The sequence below is a fragment of the Anser brachyrhynchus genome (genome assembly GCF_964034855.1).
Source record: "Anser brachyrhynchus genome assembly, chromosome: 15".
Taxonomy (NCBI): domain Eukaryota; kingdom Metazoa; phylum Chordata; class Aves; order Anseriformes; family Anatidae; genus Anser; species Anser brachyrhynchus.
The window spans coordinates 2870061-2879571 of NC_137733.1; the positions used below are offsets into that span (position 1 = coordinate 2870061).

The window sequence follows — 9511 nt, forward strand, 5'->3', positions numbered from 1 at the left end:
TAGCTTTTGTGCTTCAAAGAAGGTCTGAGATGGTAGGCTGCTTTTACAAAGCCATGTTAATCAGTCTGTAGCTGGGGAAAATTCTATGTATAGCAGCATGAATTAATGAATAGTTTTGTTTTAAAAAGAAAAATTACATGAATAAAAGAAATGGGTTTTGGAAATGCAATTGTCCATCTGTACTAGGTATGTGGTGTATTTTGTTCTGCCTTTGCTGACTGGTGCAAAGATCAGTTTCCAGGCCATGTGGAACCACAGGCCGGTGGTTAACACTGAACATTGAGTGGGATTGCTGTTACTTTGAGGGACGAAATTACAACATCTGTGAGCCCGTGATACTTGCTCTGTCTTCCCAACATGGCTTTCCCAGCCAAGCCTTCTTTCCTGAAAGCATGCTAATGTTTGCCCAACGCAGCTGAAGGTGGTTACCTGGACAGATGCTGCAGTCCGTGGTCTTTGTGTGCAACTCTTTTAGGCTCTTTAGCTGGGTTAATTCTCACTTGATTGCACTTGGTGACCTTGAACGTCACATTTAGGTTTTGGAAAGGGTAGTCTATATATTGAAGTATTGCTGCTACGTGCTGCTGCTTGTCCAGCAAGGTTTCTGCAATCTCTTTGTCATTCAGATAATTTATTCATCACTTGAAAATTGACTGGCAGCAGTCAAGTTAATGATTTCCTTATTTTAATAGTCTGTTTACTTTTTATTCTTAAGCTTGATGTCAAAACCAAAGTACTGAGGGGTGCAGAAGGCTAGGGGATTCTTTTGCTAGCCTCAGAGTAAGCCTTCTGAAGAATGGCTGGATTCTGATTGTACCCTTTGCGTGCTGATCAGGCGTGTAGGAGAATGCGTACCCTCTTCAGGGGTTGTCAGAGCACTACTTCTTTATCGCTCTATCTAATAATTCTTGTTGGGATATATAGAAAATTTCCTGATATCTGGAGACCAAAATATTTCTGCAGATATGTCTGTAAGATCTGTCTCCCCAAAGTCACATAAATAGTTCTGAGTATATTGATACATATACATCTGGGCCTCTGACTGACATCTGAAAATGTAAAAAAAAAAAAAAAAAAAAAAAACAAACACCTTCACATCTACGTATGATTTAAGATTTCCATAACCGTATTTTCTTTTTATAAAGGATAAACAGCTGAAGGAAAAAAATGCACCAATATATTACCTGGTATTTTTGAATTGACAGGCTTATAGAAAACTTTACTTGTGATTTAATTGATATGAGTAGATGGAGTATTCATCAAATAGGTCATTACTACAGAAACCTTGCTGTTTGTATGAAGGGTTCTTTTCAGATGTGCGCCAAGGTGTTTTTTGCTGCATAGTTTTGCATTGCTAAACTGGGGAAACATATTTTAATATTTCTTTAGGCCCCTTCTTTTTGACTAAGTGCAGCTGTTTGGTACTAAGGGAAATCTGAATTAATGGTCCTGGTTTATCTACCCATACTGTGGGTACATTGTAATTTAAAGATGATTGTGTTAAATCACTGTGTTATTCTTGTGACAAATGCAGTTAGTTAAAGGGTGTATTTTTATCAGTGCAAGATCTTCTTTTATTAATCAAAGCACTCTTAAAATTATCTTCATACATATCAATCTGTAAGAATTCTAGGAACTGTTCTAAGTGTGATAGATACATAAGGGCAGCTTCTGGAAATGGCTTTTAGATAATATCTAAACATTACTCTAAATAATTCTCTGAACTGCATTTTTTCTTCCACAATATTTACAGGACTAGCTGGAAGTTTCTGCATTTCCCACCTATAAAAAAAAAAAATAGTATCTCTCTCTTTTTTTTTTTTTTTTTTTAAATGACACTCACAAAGAGTGAGCTAAAACACATTATCAGAGTGAAGAAACCCTTAGGAATTAATGTGGATTTGTGTGGTGGGAGGTTTGCATTTCATTATTTAAGCATGGAACTGGAATGGTTGTCTGCATCATCTACTAGTTGGAGAACCATGTCAATGGTGAATTTCAACATGAAAGGGATTTACACCTTTAAGCTCTATGAAAAGACTGTTCAGACTTTCATTCTCCAATTTCAATTTCAAGAATAGTCATAACCAATACAGATCTGTTTATTATTGTCAGCTGCATTTTTTTACTTGAACACGTGCTTTCGTTGTGTTTATAGCTTGATGGGTTAAATGAATACCATTACCATTGATAATCTGGTTTCATCCTGCTAGTGAAATAATTTGAGCTTTTTTATTCTTTCTTCATGTGATAGTCTGTTTCCATCATCGCCCTAAAAGCTTTATTGTCTGCAGCTGATTCAATTTGAGTTTTATTTGGAAAAAGGATTAACAATATCTTACAAAACTTCAGAGGAGGGTAGGAAAAACTTATATACAGAACTTGAACCTACAAATTATTTCCATCTTCATGTAATCCTTTAATTCTGACTCATTCTTTACTGTTATTCTTCTATCTCACTAGCTGTGTTCATTTTATAATAGCAAAACTTTTCCTTGGTAGTCTGTAAGTTCCTATAATGTTTAATCTAGTAGTACTTTCTCAATAGCATTATGTTATTTCCACTAAAACAGTGACTTTCTTTGTCCATTGTTCTGGCTTTCTCATCAAATTTTCAGTTTAGCTTTTTTTCATTTAGCGTCTCCACACAAGTAAATTAACAACGTGGGCGTCATGTAGATAGTACACCAGTAACTTTGAGAATTAAATTATGCTTTCAGTTTTTTGCACCTCTGGATGAAAGCAGGGGCAACAAGGCCAGGTTTTGTATAATTTCAGTAAATTTGAAATTAAGTGTATTTTTTTTGTCATGCTAAGCAAAACCACGAAACAAACCCTACTGATATTGCCGTGCAGTTTGTTTCTTGCTGTCAAATGTCTCAGGTACAGCCCTCCTCTAGCTGAAAAGAGAATGCCAGGGTATTTAGCTCTACCTGCAGCTTTGAATCAGTAGTGGAGTTGCTCAAGCAAACATTGTAGTCACTCAGTCACAGAGTGGAACGTAATGTCTTCTTTTGTAATCTGGAGGCAGAAACAGGCTGGAGAAGATTTGACAGTATACAGAAATTATGAAAAGCAAGATTATTTGCTTGGCTTTTGTATATGAGAGATCAAGATGGATTATTTAATGGTATTTTTTGACCTAAGGACTTGTGGAGTAGTCCTAACAAAGATTTTACACAGGGATTCTACTTTGTAATGCAGTGACATTATGCTAAAAGGGCATGTCCAGGAAATGAACTTGGACTTAATCCTTTGGGCTAATTTCAATTGGTAACAGACTTTAAATGCATTGCTGCTCCCCCCCCCCCCCCCCCCCAACTAATTGAGTTTATCTCGAACTACAGACCTGGATATAAGAAATAGTGAATTAAGAAGCTTTTAAAACATTTAGCATGTCTTTATTTAAATTATATATATTCTGGTTCTGTACCTAAGTTTACCATACTCATGGCTTTGAAGATGGATGCTTTATAGATGGTAGTGTCTCACACTCTTAATTAGATGATACACTGAAATGTGCTTGTGCATCGTATTGATCCTTGGCATTATGTTTTGCATTCAGCTGTGGAGAAATGAGGGAATGAGGGTAAAAGATAGATTTTTTTTTCAAGTGATCAAATCATTTGAGCTACCCAATGATGATTTTTTTATTTTTATTTTTTAAGGCACTAACAAAATTAAATATATTTTTTTTTATTTGGCTTTAAGTTGTCATGAAGTCTTAAAATAAAAAATAATGTTGTGTTTGTACCAAGAGACTGTATGGAATATTGAACTCCCTAGGTGTCTCTTGATTTGTATAATACTTCTATGTTTGCCTATAAGACAATTTAAAGTATTTTTCAAATTATACCAATCTACCTTCTTACTGTTCCCTAGAAAATGTATATAAATCAAAATCACAAAATACTTAGGTGTGTAGTGCTGTCAAGATTTCAATTGCTTGACAAAATATTATTGGGCTGTGAATTCCTTGAGTATTGAATATTATAAGAAGTTTGCAGGTAGAGAACGGTTTTTGAAGGATGTTCCTAAATTAGTGATGGATTATTTCAATGTTGAGGATGTCACTTTTTGACTAAATACACTTGCTATAATGTTGAAAAGAATATTTATCTGTTTTTCTTTACAATACTACTTGCTGAATTGCAACACTACTCTGTGAGGCTTCCTACACAGGTAGAAAACTGTTCATAGCTTGACCAAGGTACTTTTGGAGAAGCAAATTTTTGTGATTGTTGACATTTCCTACCTTCCAAAGATGGTTGCTTCTGTGACTTATTTGTTCTGCTTTGCAGTAGCAGCCTGGTTTGTAGAAATTGTGATTTGTTCTAGACTTGACATACAAAACAAAAAATCAAAGGTAGGATGCAATAGTAATAAGGAAGAAGCAATGCACCTAGCATTGCATTCAGCTAGTCAGCTGACTAGCTGAGGAGAGTCTTAGACCTATTTGCTGTTTATTTATCACTAATATCTATTGTTATCTTAAGAATTAATGAGTTTTAAAACATATTGTCGACTGGACTGTTTAGTATGATAAATCAGGGTGCTTATTTTAATCTACAGAGAGCATTTCAAGAGTTGGTTCTTCCATATCTTAGAATCTTTTTTGTCTGATGTAGTAACACCTGAAATTATCCAAGACAGGTAACAGAAACTACATTTGTGTATGCTGGCTGCCATCAGTTTCTAGCGGAGGCAGCCCACACTTTTCAGAGTTTCCCAGCCTCCGTCCTTCAGATTCTGTGAAGGCCTGTTAATGTTTGATTGCTTACCTGCACTCTGTAAAAATACCTAGAAAAAAAAAACACAGGGAAAATGTACAGAAAAATGCAATTTAATCAGTACAGAAGCCTTTATAAGTTGTGTATTTTTTCCAGGTTAGTTAGGTACCTACTCAAATTGCATAACAAATTCTTTTTTTGGCATGTTTATACCAAATGATGATTTTAAAACAATCTTTAATTTTTGAAGATTCTTCACTGTAAACTTTTTCTTAATGCTGTTAGGTTATTTTCTTTCCAATTTTCTTGGAAATAGTAATATACAAGTGAAAAATGGCTGATGGAGATAAGAACAAGTTGCATTCAGGACAAAGCCGGAACTGATCATATCCAAAGATGTCATATGCTTGTTGTTCAACAAGTATTGTGGCTATGTTTAGATTGTGTCCAGGTGTAATCAAAGCACACAGGAACTGATGCCTGTGCTAGTGATTCTCCAAAGAGGATGAGCTATGAATGGACCTGGATGTTCTCTTCTACCTATTGCTTACCTTTATGTAGGGAACGGGCTATGCTGTCCCTGGCAATTTAGATATCCAGCTCATACTTTTCACATATACAGGTATCACTTATTTTTTACATTAGCTTGTCAATTGAATACATACACACAGAGATGCATCTTTACAATTCTGCTGTACTGTCAACCAGTTCCTAGTGCTGAGTGTTAGAATGAACGTATGCAGGGCAAACAACATAAAATGTAATAGATAAGCCATTTTTGGCATTGTTACAGAAAATCTAAATTATAAATGAGAATCAATCTACCTTTTTTGGTGGTTCCAAAAGAATCAAATTCAATCATGTAATGTTGTTTCATTAGATTTCCTTTTATGTTTTCAAATAATAATTATCTTAACATTTCTGTTCAGTTCCTCTTTCTTATGATACAATTTCGTCTTCATACAGTTTCATTTTTGCCTCCTTATTCCCAATATAAAGTGTAGAGAATACTTTACTGCTTCAGTTCTCCTTACAATCAAGTAAATTATGTGGTAAATGTCTGAGTGTCTAACGTGGTCAAATCACTTGTCTTATCGTAATTATTACAGACACAAGTAGATAAGAGAAATTTGGTGTTACCATCACCCATAACATACTACTTTTGAACTACACAGAGTACCTTGTCATTGCTCTCTCTATCTTTTCCTTGAAATGACACTTCAAAGTGATTGCAATTTAGGCTGATGAACTGAAAGATGGTGTATATAAAGGTTCATGTCCCTCTGATACTGTTTAGCTCAGAAAGGAAGGCTAATCTGTGCAAGAAGTCCTGTGTTCTTCAGGTGCTTAGTCAGTCTACTGTTTGACTGTTGAGATTGGTAATAAAAATGCACTTGCCAAATACTGTATACATATATGAATCCATAAAATTAATCATAGTGAAACCAGATAGTATAGCAAAGTACCGACTAGACTATTTCCTAGTCAAACAAGCTTCCAAAATAAGCCAAAAAAAAATATGTATTAACAGACTGTCAGCTCTTCTGAGTTGGATCAGATACATGCAGCATCACCTCAGATTAAGTTCCCGATGCATCCTTTGTGGATAAGTCAGGGCATAAGGATATACCTCGGATGGCAGGGACCTTTCGGTATTGGTTAACTGTGGTAGGCTGAACAGTTCTGGCATCCATTAAACTGAGAAAGACTTAATACTTTCTGCAGCTCTGAATTTGACTTGTTTTCTTGTGTAATGTTACATTTCTTGTAATTTCATTGTGATTGAATGGTGTGCTTTGGAAGGGACCTTACAGCCCACATGGTGCCAGTCCCTGCTGTGGCTGCCCAAACGCATCCCCCAGCCCAGGCTGCCCAAACCCCATCCAGCCTGGCCTTGGGCACGGCCAGGGATGGGGCAGCCACAGCTTCTGGGCAGCCTGGGCCAGGGCCTCACCACAGTTCAGAGTTGAATGGTGCTTGATCCACTGATCCATTTCTTCTTGGGTCCCAGTTTCCAACTGGGAGAATGGAGGAGAACACTACCTGCCTTCCCGATCCCCTCAATGTCTTTCCAGAGGATGTAAAGTCTCCTTGTTGCAATCTCATTTGACCATACATGAAAGAGTAGGAATGGGTGGGAGTCCTCTGGCTTTACCAGGCTTGGTATCCTCACAGTGATATCATGAATGTGGACCCTGGGCAGGTAGCAAAGCTCTCTGGAGAGGTTGTCTGGATGGCAGATAGCCCTTCAGTGGCTCTCAGTGAGGAATCTCCAGTGGTTAACACCCTTTGCACTTTTTTCATTGCATTGGTTCCAACACAGGTGGAGTTGGTCCAGCTAATTTAACAAAAAAAGAAGTAAAGCTTTTTGTTATAAATCTTATTTGGGTATTTAAATACCACGATGCAGATTCATTATTTTGTTTGTTCTAAACAGGAATCATAAGATACAATACGGTTAATGGTGATCAGTGATTTTGGGATCCTGACCCATTTTATTTTGTCTGTCTGCAGACCATCATGCTTTTGCCTTTCTTTTTAGAACAGGCAGGCTAGTAAATGCATTAAGTTTGAATAGCAGATTGAAGATCTTAAATCGAAAATTAAGCAAAAATTAAACCCAGACAAAAGAGCTCATCTTTTTCTATTAGTCAAAAAGCACCTTTTAAGTACTGCTGTGAAATTTTGAGTTGAATTCTAAGAGTACTTATTCTGATTCCATGTTGAGTTTGAACATAAACAAATTAGAGTTGTTAATTGCATGAGAAATTTCATCTAGATTGGTCTTTACCTTGAATTCCTGCTTTCATATTCCCAAAGACAACAGAACAATAATTTGTTGTATAAACAATAACAGTAGGGACTAAGTCTCTCTGGATGCCCCCATCTGGCAAAGGAAATCTGGTTGTTAGCATATCAAAAGACGGTGCATTTCTTCAGTTTATATGCAGACTTAAGTTAGTAGGTCATTCTAAAACTTTCCACTTCTTTTTTTTTTTTTTTTTTAACAAAATTAGGAACCGTATAACTTTGATCGGAGACAGTGCGTTTATATATGTTATTTGAGAGTAATATCTCTCACCATAATTTCTTTACATAAAGAGTATTTAATTTTGTAAATAAAAACTTACTCTCCTATTGTCAAGTCACTGCTTTCTGTGTGAAGGTAAATGCCCATCTGAGACTGGATATTGCTTTCTTGCTGCAGTTAAAAATAGTTTTGGGATCCCTCATGATAGTTTTTTTCTGTGCATAAAAGAACAATTTCTGACAAATTATCAGTTGTCCTGAATTACCAACAAATAACATTGTTTTTTTAACCTTTGTTTTTTTAACATAATTAGGTTTCTGTCCCCAGAAATAAGGTGAACAAATCTTCTCTTTGGTGATACCTTTTCTTCAGTATTACCTAGGAAATGAAAGGATCAAACTTCTGCTTTTTTCCACTGCATTTTTTTTTTCCTTTTGGTTAATTTATGCCTCGATTTTCATGGATTTGTTGAAGAATGACAAAACGCAAAAGGAAACAGTTCTGGTTTTACAGATGTGAAGAAAAGAATTTTAAATGAAAATGATCTGCAAAATATTTTATTTTCAGTGAAGTACCTGAGTGTATTTTGTACAGGTGCTTGTCTCACAACAGAAAGTACGTGTTGCAAAAGTAGAACAATGAAAAGATTTGTTGGCTGAAGCAAATCCCACTGTTATGTGGTACATAAGAATTAAATATTTACACCTACTCACTGGGATAATAAAACTGTGTTCAATTATGTTGAAGACACTAAAAAATGATTGTTGAGGTCTCTAATAACATTGCCACTCATAAAATGGATTGTATAAGCAATACATGAAAAAACATTATGGAGCAATAGTCTCTGGTCCATAGAATTTTTTATTTTTATTTATTTACTTTTTTTTTTTTTAAGGATTATTGAGACAGTTGATAAAGGCCTTCAAACCTAAATAATCGTATGATTCTATAATTCTGTGATAAGTCTCTGACAGCCATAAATTTGAATTTCAAAGGTGTTCTGCTGTTGCTGGTCTCGAAAGCTGTGGTGGCTTTAGGTTGCACAATGGAGTGCAGGTGTCCTTCATGACTAACCCAAGCCCTCTGAACTCTCAGAAATGCAACAAGTGCTGTCATTTTCTTTAGCTGGGGTAATGTGATAAATATCTCTGTTCTCTCCTTTCTCCCTAAATATAAGTCATTAGTCCTTTCATGGTGTGGCTCTGTAACGCAGGTACATATCTCATGCTCCTGTGCCACTTAAACAAAAACAATGTGGGGTCCTGAGTTTGCTGGGACCCATCTGGGACACGGTATTGTGGTTATGACTTTGATTCACTAAGGTAATTTGTACCAGCCTATATTTAGACGTGAAAAATCTTATTGGCTTCAGCACATAACTTGCTTAGCACCTTTGTCAGAGCCTGCCTGTAGTCTAACACACAAAGAAGCAGCCTCTTTTGTTTGAGCATCTTTCCTTGTAGGTTTATAATTCCTCGCAGACTTGTTCACAACAGGCATATCTTTGTTGGAAATTCTTCCCCTTATTTCTTCTGGGACTGTTCTGCTTAACTTTTTAAGCCAAGGATCTCTAGCTGTGCTGTGACGATTTTGTAAATAGCTATTGCTTAGCAATAATTTTGCTTACAGATGGAAGAGCACTATTAACCCTTGGTTTTATCCCTCATGCCACATTTTCTCTTATCTGTGAGAAGGTGGTATGTGCGCTTCTCTGTGTGAAGTAGTTACCATTAGTAATCAAAACTCAACA

At 36.1% G+C, this 9511-nt stretch overlaps 1 protein-coding gene across 3 annotated transcripts in view; it reads left to right on the forward strand.

The window, feature by feature from the left end:
* The window catches only part of RBFOX1 (RNA binding fox-1 homolog 1), an 868680-nt gene that overhangs the window by 374159 nt on the left and 485010 nt on the right, over nt 1-9511 (forward strand). The gene's annotated exons all lie outside the window — the stretch shown is intronic.